Genomic DNA, 13,290 nt, shown 5'->3' with positions numbered 1-13,290 from the left:
GTCTGCCTGCCTCTTTCTGCGGGGGGCGTGTGGGGAAAGTTTGTTTCCTTGGCCGTTTCTTGGGCACCTGCGACCAGCCTCCATCCTGATCTAAATATCTCTCTTCTGGGCCTAAAAAGACCACCAGGTGGTTGTGGGGGAGATTTTCTAGACTGTTGCATCAACGAGCCAAGCCCCTTGTTGGCTGTAGGCCCCTAATGGTGTATTGTTGTGGAAAGGTTGAATCATTATGGCAACATAGACTAGGCTGGGGGCTAAAAAGTCAGCATTCATTAGCTGCCCCCCCATCCCTTAATTTTGCCCTTCCTGGCCACAATGCCTATTTCCCCTCTGTCAGGAACAGGATGTACCGTATTTTTCCTTCTATAACACACAGACTTTTTCTCCTAAAAAGGAAGGGGAAATGTCTGTGCGTGTTATTGAGCGAATGTGTGGTCCCTGGAGCCAATTGGTGCAAGGGGAGGCAAAAAAAAGCAGGCAAAAATCAAATCGCGTGTCTCCTAGAAGGGAAATCTGAAAAGAGGAAGCGGCTGCTTTCCGACATTCTGCCTCAGGGTCTTAATGCCCACCCTGCTCTGTTTCCTTGCTGTGTTTGCTCAAACGGAACAAAGAGCAGGGAAAGCCCCTCCCCTCCAGGCAGAGGGAAAGCAGAGTGTGTCTCTGTGCTCAGTGCAGGAGGGAGAGAGAGAGAGCGAGAGAGAGCGCGCGAGCTGGCTGACTTGGGTGGGTAGGTGAGGGAAAACTTTTGCCTTCCTTTCCTCCCTCCTCCTGTTATACCCCTCTCCTGCATTCTTAGCCAGCTGCTTCTCTGCACACCCCTCTCCTGCTCCTTGTCCCTTCTGTGTTTTTCCTTCCCTCCCCACTTAAAATGTGGTTAAAAAGCATGGATCCACATGGATCCTCAGGATCTTTGCATTGGGTCAGCCCAAATTCACCATCAGAGCACATAGCATGTCCATGGCTACAGCCTGCCCCCCAAAAATCACGCACCCACTGTTGCCTGGGGCTGCAATGGTGCAAAAATGTGGTTACAAAGCATGGATCTACATGGATCCTCAGAATCTTTGCATTGGGTCACCCCAAATTCACCATCAAATCACATAGCATGTCCATGGCTACAGCCTGCCCCCCAAAAATCACACACCCACTGTTGCCTGGGGCTGCAATGGTGCAAAAATGTGGTTAAAAAGCATGGATCCACATGGATCCTAAGGATCTTTGCATTGGGTCAGCCCAAATTCACCATCAGAGCACATAGCATGTCCATGGCTACAGCCTGCCCCCCCAAAATCACGCACCCACTGTTGCCTGGGGCTGCAATGGTGCAAAAACGTGGTTACAAAACATGGATCCACATGGATCCTCAGGATCTTTGCATTGGGTCAGCCCAAATTCACCATCAGAGCACAGCATGTCCATGGCTACAGCCTGCCCCCCCAAAATCACGCACCCACTGTTGCCTGGGGCTGCAATGGTGCAAAAACGTGGTTACAAAACATGGATCCACATGGATCCTCAGGATTTTTGCATTGGGTCACCCCAAATTCACCATCAGATCACATGTCTGTGGCCACAGCATGAAGCACAAAAATGATACATCCACTGTTTCATTCAGAATGTTTTTTCCCCTTGTTTTCCTCCTCTAAAAACGATGTGCGTGTTATGGTCAGGTGCGTGTTATAGAGCGAAAAATACGGTATGCTCCTGAATGCCTGCTGCTGGGAATTGCAAATGGGGAAAGCGCTGCTCTTGCACTCAGGACCAGCTTGTGGGCTTCTTCTCTTTGGGTTATCTGGTTGGCCGCTATGGGGAGAGGTTGCTGCACTAGATGTGACCCTTTTGGCCCAACCAAGCAGGTTCTTCTCAGGCTCCTTGACTGGGCAGGCTTTGAGAACAACCCCCTTTTTTTCTTCCTTTGCTTCACTGGCCTGGTTTTGCCAGAAGGTGGCGCCTTTAGGATAAGCTTTCAAAGCAAAGGAAGCCTTTGGAAGTGCAGCAAATTCTGCCCTGGGCATCTCTCTGCAAAGGGTGGTTGGAGAGGAACTTATGCTAGGGCTTCTGCCTGCATGTCTTCAGGACATAGGCAGTCAGAAGGGAGAGGATCTCCTGGTAGTTCTCTGGGGAGATTTGTGTTTGATTGGCAAAGGCTTTCTGACCCCTTTAACCATTGCAACGTCAAAAAAGGCTCCCCCCTCCCCCCAAATGGACTGCTCCACTTAAAAGCTTAGGAGAATAAACCACTGCCTGGTGGCTGGAAGCTGATCATATGAGTGTCAGGGCAAGTGTTACTGGGATGTGTGTTGGGGGAGGGCTTAATGCCTTAGGGGGGTGTCTTTGGCTGTCATGCATTCATCTGACACCTGCAGCCAAGGGCACCTGTGGCAAGGCCTCTGACTGAACTCTAAACAAACAGGCAGGTTCTCCTGGGAGCTCAGATCCATCCCAAGCGATGCAGAGCTTTAGGGGTCAAAAATCAACACCTGGAATTGTGCCTGGAAACAGCTGAAGCCAATTTGGATTTGTTTTGAAGCCAGTGCAGTGTATTTCCAAGCAGCCAGTGGCAATAAGTAATCTGCCTGTGGTATTCTGTACCAGCCAGCCTCTTCCAAGGGGCAGCCCTGTATGCGGCAATTAAGCCTGTGTATTGGTTTGGCAGCCCTTCCCTCATAATGCCACAATCTCAAAAGCAAGCCTTTTGGCACTTCAAAGACAAGTTGTTTTATTGTCACTTGTTTATAAGGTGCTGCAAGAGACTTGTTTTAGCTGCAGCTGACAAGCAGAATGCTGTGTCGGTGCAAACTCAAGGCGGATTAAATAAGGGTTGGTTGTCACTGAGGACTAGTTCCCACATGCCTGCTCCTCGCTCCTTGGCTGTAGCCTCAAACCCTGCCTGGCTTGGCTGACTCATTGTCTTCCCTGTGCCTTGGCCATGGTTCTCAGCAGGAAGAGGGTAGCCCAGATGAGGCCTCTTGAAAGTGATCTGTTGTGTCACTTGGGTGAGGCAATTTCCTTCAGCACAGAACAGCTGTGCACAAACTTCCACAAGCATGAAATATGGGAAACTTTCTGGGAAAACCCGAAGCTGGAAGGGGTCTCTGTGTGTGGCCAGCTGGGGCGGAGTGTCCAGGGGGAAGGGAAACAGTCATCAAGCCTCAGAAGAGTTAACCGTTGGCAGGTCTCTAGGGCAACCTTCTGCCCAGGCCTCTGGACTTCACTCCCCTGAGGCTGCAGAGAGACTGTTTTTGAAGCTCAAGAAAAGTATGGGGATGATGCTCTGTCCCTTGGTCTTTTAAGTCTTAAAGAGGTAAAGGAGGATGCTTGTGAGCTCTTTGAAACAAGGGACAGGAACACCATGCCCATGGGCTGTCCAGCAGGACCACCCTCCCACTTTCTCACCAGGCTTTGTCCCACCCTGAAAGATTCCCCCAACTTTGCTTGCAAAGTCAAGGAGGTGGCACATCACCTAAAGGTAAAGGACCCCTGACCATTAGGTCCAGTTGTGACCGACTGGGGTTGCGGCGCTCATCTCGCTTTATTGGCCGAGGGAGCCGGCGTACAGCTTCTAGGTCATGTGGCCAGCATGACTAAGGCGTTTCTGACGAACCAGAGCAGCGCACGGAAACGCCGTTTACCTTCCCACCGGAGCGGTACCTATTTATCTACTTGCACTTTGACGTGCGTTCGAACTGCTAGGTTGGCAGGAGCAGGGACTGAGCAACGGGAGCTCACCCTGTTGCGGGGATTCGAACCACCGACCTTCTGATCAGCAAGTCCTAGGCTCTGTGGTTTAACCCACAGCGCCACCCACGTCACCTACTACAGGGGACATCACATCATCTACTACAGGGGGGAAAACAAATATATAGCATGTGACACAGCATTGACACCCCATCTCTTGATCTATGAGAAAAGTAAACACAAAACAAAGTGAGCGTCCTAAATCTTTTCAAGTGGTGGGAGGCTTTAGGTTTGCCAGCACCCACCTCGGATTAGGTTTCCTAGGAACAAAGGTCACCGGAGAAGGTAGTGTCTTGGTGAGATACAGGTTTATTTACACATATGTCTATGCTGAGCATAAGATGGCAGGGCTCACAGCATTCCCTGCCCCCAGCAGATTTTGCTCCCCTGCTAGGTTACCAGGATGATCTCAAAGTCCTCATTTTGGTTTCAGCAGAGAGAGAGAGAGAGAGAGAGAGAGAGAGAGAGAGGAGGAGGAGGAGGAGGAGGAGGAGAGAGAGAGAGAGTCAAGCCGCTGTACCTTCCCAGTTCAAGCCAAGATTGGCCTCTGGCCAATTGCTCTCCTATGCTTAGGCTGCAGTGGCCTCCAGCCAGGTGAGGGGCAGAGGTAACAAGTATGATGGTGGTGGGGTGGGAACTGGTACAAATTACCAGGGCTGGAGATCTGGAAAGGGGATCCGGGGCCCAACTACCGTACCTTGCCTATGTTTGATGCTGGGATTTTTTTTTCAGCTGGAGCTCAGCTCCAACACCTCTCAACTGGGTGCCATTGCCATTTTAAGAGAACAAGGGAAAAGTTCATGATGAGCTCCAGCACCTCTTTTTCTAGAAAAATAGCACTGGTTTTATGTAATTCTTAACGAAGTATATATTTCATGATCGATGCACGCACAATTCTGTATAATGGCTTGCAAACTTACGCCGTGAACTAAGCACTTCTGATTCTATATGAACATTCACTGCTGTGCTTTGGCAGTATGACTGCAGTCTCATTGTATTATGCCTAGTCTCGTTAGTATGTTTTCCTTAGTGAACACTGTGCAAATACAACAAAGCTGTTGTGTGATACACATTGTGGTGGGCTGCACATAAAAGTTAAACATTTAAAGTGCATGGCTGGTTCAGCAATGGTTGTCTGACTGCTTACGTCATTGACATCATTAGGATCTTAATACTCTCAGCAAGTATGAATATTATTATATCTATTATTATTAACATAAAAATGAGAACACATTTATTGTATATCCCATGTAAAGATTTTTAGCCAATCTGCCCTTGCTGTGGGGTTCAAACTGTGTTTTTTTTTAATTTACTATGGCCTGAACCTGCTCTCTGTAGTCCTAGCGAGTGAGGGAGAGTTGCCCCCTCCTTGTGGAAGCCCCGCTAGGTGGGTGTTTCTGGCAACAAAGAACCTGTACTTGGCCAGCTCTTCTGTCATGTAAAAAAGATGCTTAAGAGACTTGGCTAGTGCTGTCAGCTTTTTAACAAAGAGACTAGTCTGACCACTTCAGAACTTCCTTCTACAGAATCCCATCTGACAGATATCAAGCCACAGGCTTGGAGGGGACCCAAAAATAATATCCAGACCAACCCCCAGTCCTACAAGAGGGTCATATTCCTAAATAGTAACAAAACAATATTGTTTTCCGCTTGAAGACCAGCATTTCTTCTAGCATAAGCTTCCATGGACTGCAGAGGACAAGCTTGTGCCGTAAGAAATCTGTTGGTCTTTAAGGAGGCACAATACTTTGCTGTTTTTGCTGCTCCCACCCACCCTGTGACTGAGAAGAGAGAAGGCTCCCTTATTCCAGGCTGTGACCACCATGCTTGCCTAATTCCTCTCTGCTGCACCTGGTAATGGTGGAACCCTTGCTGGGCATAGGACTCCCTTCCCATCTGCCTCTCTGGGTGGGTGGAGGCAGTGGTTACCTTGTTTTGGCACATCGTAGACCCATCAGCTTCCCTTTCCTCAAAACCACAGTGGCACTCCCAGAACCAGCTCAGCAAGTCCGATAGCGGGACGTTACACCCACAGGAGGTTGCCCAATTTGATACTCTTTGGAAGTATCAAAAATATTTTCACTTTACAAGCCATGACTTCTTCCACCTAACGAACTTTAGGATCCTTTTCTTGGTCATCTGGCACAGACCTCTCCCTTCTGCCTCAGGAAGCTGCAGGTTGGTTCATTTTGCTCATTTTTCTAGTAAATCAGAGTGGATAAATGGAATGTGAAGGGTTGTCAGGACTGGAAAATGTGAAGCTATCGTGCTTCCTATTTTGGCCAGTTAATATTTGGGGTTATTTATTCATTTGTTTGACTCATTAGTTGCCTGTTACCCAAAGCCCTATGAGCAACTTAGAGCACATTTTAAAATGTAATCATTGGAGCAGCTTGCAGGATGCAGAAGCTTCTGAGTTGCTCAGGTGTGATGTGTGGGAATTGATGGTCAGCAGAGGAACAGAGGAAGCTGTCTTATACCAAGCCAGACCAATGGCTCATCCAGCTGAGTATTGTCCTTTCCTTTCCCTGCTACATGGAGATGCTAAAGGGGTTTGAACCAGGGACCTCCTGCATGCAAGCTCAGTAGCTATGGCCATTCTCAGCAGTTGCTTGGGCCACTCAGACTTGTGACGCCTTTGGCTGTTTGCTGAGGTCGGGGTGGCATAAGTGCCCTCCTTTTGCTGCCAACTATTGTTTCCCCGTTGTATTACTTTATTTTGTTCAGCCGTGATAACAGGGCATTGATGGATGACTGGAAAAAAACTTTGAGCACTTCCTGATCTGAATCAGCCAGGGTGACAATTGAGCAATGTTCAAAGCAGAGGATAAGCCCTTTTACAGGCAGTCAAACCCCCTGGACACGTCCCAGAGTGGGGAAGAGCTGCTTTTTCTAAAACAGGATAGCCAACTGTTCTCTTGGCACCTTGTGGGGTGCAGGTTCATCAGTGCTGCAAGCAGGCATGAGCAGCCATCTCAGCATAGTTCAACTGCTGTTTCCCTGAGCCGTCTGCCCTCGTGGGTTCCCGATTTGCCAGTGACCCTGAGGAAGCCCATAAAACAATTCAGCAGCAATAATCAACTGCATCACGAACATATATACTCTCCTGATGAACATCTTATCTTGCAGGCTTGGCAAGTGTTGAGTGTGGGGCAAAGGCTGCTGACTGTGGAACTTGCTCCGACAGGAGGCAGAGATGGCCACCAACTTGGATGGCTTTAGAAGACCATTAGACCAATTCACGGAGGAGAGAGCTATCTGTGGCTACTAGCCATGATGGCCATGCTCTGCCTCCACCGTTGGAGGCAGCAATGCTTCTGAATCCCAGTTGCCGCAGGATGTGCTTGTGCACTTCTGCTCAGTTCCTGCTTGTTGGTTTCCCACAGGCACCTGTGAGAACAGGATGCAGGGCTAGATGCAGGGCTATTAGCCTGATTCAGCATTCTCTTCTAAGACCATTAAGGAACCTATTATTATTTGTTTTGATGATGCATAAGAGCATAAGAAGAGCTGGCTTCTGGGTCAAGTCAAAGGGGGCCAGTCTAATCCGGCATCCTGTTTTCTCAATGGCCAACCAGATGCCTCAAATAGAAGAAGCCCACAAGCAGGACCTGAGTGCAACAGGAGCAGCTCTCCTCACACACGATTCCCAGCAACTGGTATGCAGAGACTTCCTGCTTCTAGCCACCATGATTAGTAGCCACTGCATTGCTTTGTCCTCCATGAATTCCTCTGATCTCATTTTAAAGCCTTCCTAGTTGGTGACCATCACTACATTTTCTGGCAGGAAATTCCATAGCATCCCTATGCTGTGTGAAGAAGTCCTTCCTTTTTGTCTGTCCTGAATCAGCTTCATGATCCCAGCTTTCAGAACTCCCTGCTCACTTTCCCCCACACCACTCATGACTTATGCCACTCATCTCCTCCTTTCTTATTCACATTTTCTTCAAAAAGAAGCCAAATGTAGAGCCTTTCCTCATGGATAGCTCAGCAGGTTAGAGCGTGGTGCTGATAATGCCAAGGTTGCAGGTTTGATCCCCGTATGGGGCAGCTGTATTGTTGGACCACATGATCCTCAGGGTCCTTCCAGCTCTATGATTCTATAGGGGACTTGCTGTATCCCTGTAGGGAAGGGCTGCTAAGGACCAGCCTGCTGCACCCTTATGGGTTGTATTCAACTATGTTTTTCTTCAGGTAGGCCTGCTGAAATTAATGGACAACCTAGTATTGTTCATTGAAGTGGGTCTGCTCTGACTAAAACTCGGTTGAATATCCCACTATGTTTCCCACCTACTTGGATGCAGAGTCAGAGCCTCATTCTACAGGGAGCAAATCCCTGACAGCAAACAGCTGGAGTTATATGCAGCTGCAAGGGAATGCATGCATGTCCTGCTTTCAGGTTTCCCATCGAGACATCTGGTTGGCCACTGAAAGGACAGGATGTTGGACTAGATGGGCCACAGCTTGACCCAGCAAGGCTATTCTTAGGTTCTATGTTCTTAAGTGCCTCAGAACCTTCTATAAAAGGAGCTCTGGGGGAAGGGAAGGGGGAGAAACACTAGAGCGGTCAGCTGACAGACTGGCTTGGATCCCTACAGAGCCAGAGGCAGAGGGGGGAAATCCTGGAGGAGGCACCTGGGTGACCACTGAGCTGTGGTCCTTGTGTGAAGAATGGAGGCATCCTGCGTCCCTGCAAGGGCTAAGCACAGACAGGGAAGCAGACCTGGCAAAGTGGGGAGGTCCTGAAAAAGAGGTTCAAGAGGGTTTTTCCCTTCCTCCTGCTTGCCCCAGATGAATGTTGAGTCAGGGCTGCCAGGAAAGGAGCTGCTCTGTTTGAACAAGGAAATCGAAGGCAGCACTCACTCATTGCAAGAGAGCCCTAGAGTGCCCTTGGCTGAGGGTTTCGGGAAGAGGAGGGCCATGAGCATGGGGCCAAGTCCAACATCCACCATCATTTTAGCTGCTCTTTTCTGAACCTTTCCTAGCTCTACAATATCCCTTTTGAAGTGCAGTAACAAGAACTGTATCCCAAGTGTGTTTGTAGCATAAATTTGTATAACAGCATTATGACGCCAGCAGTTTTATTTTCAGCCCCTATCTTAATGACCCCTATGTAGGAGCAGCATTTTGCTGCTTCCCCACCCCCACAGCTGCCGCACACTAAGTTGACATTTTGAACTTTCACCACGACCCCAAGATCCTCTGGTCAGTCACCCCCAAAGCATCTATGTGAAATTAGGATGTTTTGTCCCAATGTGCATCACTTTTTAAAGTTGAACCAGGACGGAAATCTAAACAAGCAAGCAAATAAAGGTGCTGCATGGGGAATCTGGCCACTGGCTGGACTTGTCCTTAGTCAGCCTTCCCCAACCTGGTGCCCTCGAATGCCTTCAAATGTTGGGAATCATAGAATTGGATGGTGTCCCAAGGGTCATCTAGTTACAGCTAAAAAACTCCTGACACGTGACCATCCAGCTTCTATTTAAAGGCTTCCAATGGAGGAGAGTCCACCATTTCTGAGGTAGTCTGTTCCATGGTCAAGCAGCTCTTACCGTCATAAAGTTCTTCCTAAGGTTTAGTCAGAATCTCCTTTCTTGTCATTTGAATCCATTGGTTTGAGTTCTACAACCTGCAGCAGCAGAAGACAAACCTGCTCAATCTTCCATGGGACAACCCTTCAGATATTTGAAGATGGCTATAATTCCTCATAGCACTTGGTTTCCAGACCCTTTATCATCTTGTTCACCCTTCTCTGCATAATGTTCCAGCTTGTCAATATCCTTCTTAAACTGTGGTGCCCAGACCTGGACACAGGACTCCTGGTGGGGTCTGACCCATGGCAGAATAGAGCAGTACTGTTTCTATCATCTGAGGTATTAACTACTCCTCCCAGTTTGGTGTCATCTGCAAATTTGAGGAGCATCTCCTCAATTACTTCATCCAAGTCATTCATAAAGATGTTTAACAACTCTGGGACCAGGACAGAATCCTATAGCACCCCACTTGTCATTTTGTAGGATGACAAGGCACTGCTGCTGAGCCCTCTTTGGGTTCAGTCAGTCAACCTGCTACAAATCCACCTAACAATAACACATTGCCAGCTTCTCTGCAAGGACATCATTGGGGACTTTGTCAAAAGCCTTACTGAAAGCATCGCCCTGATCCACCTTTCCACATCATGCTACCCCCTCCCTTCTTGTTTGGCCTATTTCTTTTGAATATGTTACACCCCTCACTTACTGCATTCCAGTCATGAGACTCCCATCATCCCTGGCCACTGCCTGTCTAAAATAACCAGAAGGCCATCAGGCTAGGAAAGGCTGTGACACTACGCCACCTTGGAGAGAGCACTTCCAGAAAGGATGTGCAACTTCCAAGCCTAGCCTAGGTATCAGGCCCACTCCCAGCACCTGCCCCTCAAGCCCAGCCCTCCTTGCTGAGAGTACAGGAGGGCTTGGGAGGCTGCAAATTGGAACTGGCACACAGGGTGGGGGCCCCATCTCTTTCGCTCTCTCCAGTGCTTATGGAGAGCTGCAGGAAGCAAATCTGTGCCAAGTCTGGCTGGTGTTTTCCCAGCCAACACGGCTGGGCTGATTACCTGTTTTCGGGTGGGACCTTTGTCCCTTTTTATGACACCTTCATTCACCCCTGCCCGAAGCTGCTTCTGCCTCCATCCTAAGGGTGTCTGGAGCGCCTGCAGGGGCGCCTATTCCTGGGTGGATGGATCCCAGGGGGGCTGCTCTGCCACAGAGCTTGAGGCAACAGCCCTCCTGCCTCTTATGCTCTTATGCCCCCCGCCCACCGACTGGGATCAAGGATGCTGTGTCCATCAACCCGGTTCCTGCTGGTTCAGAATAGTTCTCCTGGTCTCGATCCTGGCCTCAGACCCAACCGTGCTGCAGCAACAGCGCCCGAAGCGAACCGCCCCAGCTTCTGCACCCCTGCTCTGAAGGAGGGGGTCTACCCCAGGATCTAGGCCGCTCTTTTTGTGTGACTTAGTCCGAGAGCAAGGAGTTAGAAGAAATCCTGTCCACGGGACAGATTTTCCCATGGGCTTGGCAGCAAGCCTGGCCCAGCCCTCCGAGCCGCCTCTCCGGAAGGCCGGACCTGCAGCAGGACCACCCGCCTCCCAGCCTGGGTTAACTCCTCGCCTGCTAAAGGCCGGGAGATTTTTACTTTTTCAGGCTGTGATCTCTCTCCCGTTGACCCCGAGCGAGCAGCTCCCCGGCTCTGCAAAAGCAGCGCTGGGCACAGCACCCGGCCTCTTGCCACATCCCCGCCTCCTCCTCCTTCTGCGTGGGACCCTCCCTCAGTCTCTGTTCCTCTTGAAAATGCTTTAGCCCTGGTGTGGCTTTGCTGCTAGGTAGTCCGCGCTCATGGTGGAAATTTTATTTTTATTTATTTATTTCACAAAATTTACACACTGCTTGATTGTTAAAAAAACATCAATAATTACATTAAAGCAATTCTATTCTAAAACTTCACAGAGACAGAAAGGGTTAAACTAGGTGACATAGCCGGAGAGTTATGATTGGATCTCAAAGGGGGCGAGGGAAGCCCAGGAGCGGTCAAATGGATTGGGCTGTCGTTCCCCTCTCCCCACATCCTTTCTCTAACCCAACCCTTCATCTCTCTGCTGCAGAGAGAACTTTCCTTGGAGCATCTCACAAGAACTGACCCATAAGGTGTCTTATGGATGCATGAGTAGTAACCCATGAGTTACTTATGGATGCATGGATGCATGAGTAGTAACCCATGAGTAACTCATGCATCTTCATCCTGAGCACAGCATAGGGGTTAGGGCAGTGGCTCTCAGAGGGGGTGGTGTGCCACACTGGTGTGACAGGAGAGAATGGCAAGCGTGGCAGGAAGAAACCAAGGAAACCTTGAAACATTTCAGTGTAGCAGAGTAGTGTGTTCATGAGGAGAGTTTGTCTCAAATTAGACCTGATATAAATGAGATTACCTGGCAAAAGCAAATTGAGTTTGTATACATACTTAACGTACATATGTGAGAGGCATGTTTATAATTATATTTTGGGAATGATGCATGTACTTGTGTAGCTGCATTGTTTTATACTTTCTGGATGTCCTATGATAATATTTTAAAGTACTTGTGTTCTAGCAGTGCTTGGTTTATAACATAGGAGTCGTTTCTTTTTGGTTTCCAATGTATTTCTTATCAATTAAAAAAATCAGTGTGGCGCGAGCATTTTTTATTTATTTATTCTGAATGGGTGGCTCTTATCCAAGCGCTGTCACCACCACAAATATTTTTCTTCAAAGGAAATGCCAAGGAATCTCATCATAGATCTCTCATGCCTTGCCAAGTTTGACACTAACCACAATTTTTGTTGGTGCTTAAAACACAGACACCGTCGTAGGATTAATTACAGGGAGCTAAACATGCTTAGTTAACTCAGCACCCATATAGGGAACAGAACTGGACCCACAGCTAGCCAGGGCTGGGGCATATTATTGAAGGTTTGCAGTCTGCATCTTTCTGGAATGTAGGCTCCTTGGGTGCAGACACCCTTTGCTTGTGAATCTCTCAACGGCATCATGTCCCTTGATAAAGCAAACAATTAGTGAAATCTCACCCCTGTCATGAACTCACCAGGTTTTAAGCACGTCAGCCTCCCCATCAGCATTCTGGGGAGGATAATATTTATTTACCTTAAAAGGTGGTGGTTAGGACCACTGACATAATGCACCTGAAAATTGCTTTGTAGATAGTTGCTAAAGATATCCATTTGCATAGAAGTAGGCAGGTAAGAGAGGCAACCTTGTTATCATTTCCTATATCCAGCTGCATCAGAGTTTTTGCTAAGTCACAGTTCTGGAATGACTCACCAACCATTCACTGGCCTCCCACAACCAACCACTTGAGGGTTGGGCCTGAAATAACTAGTTTTGAATAAATCTATTCCCTCTGCCACCCCCCCCCCCCACACACAAGAAAAGTGGTGACAGCTTTGACTTTTGGTTATGCTCTGCTATCTTCTCTACTTACTCATTAAATACACAAGTAGTAAAGAAGACCCCAAGAGTCACCTAGCCTGATGGGTGCAGGATCCCCCTCTCCATAGTTCACCAGCAGTTTTTCTTCCAGCTGTGGCATGGCCAGGCAAGAGCTTTGGGGGATTTTTCAAGTAGGTCATAAACACAAAGGCTTTCCCTGGTGCTTCTCCTGCACACCTGCTACTCAGAAGTAGACTGCCTCTGAAAATAGGGGCTCCATTTAGGACCTGAGAGAGCTCTCCTTCTATTCCACAAATCTGTCTAGTCTTCCCTTCCCTCCAAAAAGCCATTTAAGCTTTCAAAAGCTTTAAGCTTTTGAAAAGTTAGGTGACAACAAAGTGTTGGATTCTGTTTGTTCTTCAGTGGAAGAACGTGGCTGTCATGCTCTAAAGCCTTTTCTGCCTATGCTCTGTAACTTTTCTTGGTGTGAGCACACTTGGCATAAAGGGGGGGGGGACTTCCATCTCCTGCTCCCCAACCTTGCTGTGAGAATCCAGCCAGTCAATGGTCCTTTCCATCCTGGCTCCAGTT

General features: G+C 48.5%; 1 protein-coding gene across 2 annotated transcripts in view; it reads left to right on the top strand.

The window, feature by feature from the left end:
• The first annotated feature begins 5,733 nt into the window (after positions 1-5,733).
• The window catches only part of ANPEP (alanyl aminopeptidase, membrane), a 32,358-nt gene continuing 24,801 nt past the window's right edge, over positions 5,734-13,290 (top strand). The window contains exon 1 of one of the 2 annotated variants that reach the window (XM_083713108.1): positions 5,734-5,916. The gene's annotated coding sequence lies outside the window, so the exon portion shown is untranslated. Of the gene's footprint in view, positions 5,921-13,290 lie in introns of both variants that reach the window. The other variant, XM_083713106.1, reaches the window with a different exon arrangement.

The sequence above is a fragment of the Podarcis gaigeae genome (genome assembly GCF_964106915.1).
Source record: "Podarcis gaigeae genome assembly, chromosome: 14".
NCBI classification, from domain to species: Eukaryota; Metazoa; Chordata; class Lepidosauria; order Squamata; family Lacertidae; genus Podarcis; species Podarcis gaigeae.
Note: the sequence above shows the minus strand (reverse complement) of the source record. Positions and strands in the feature narration are given on the sequence as shown.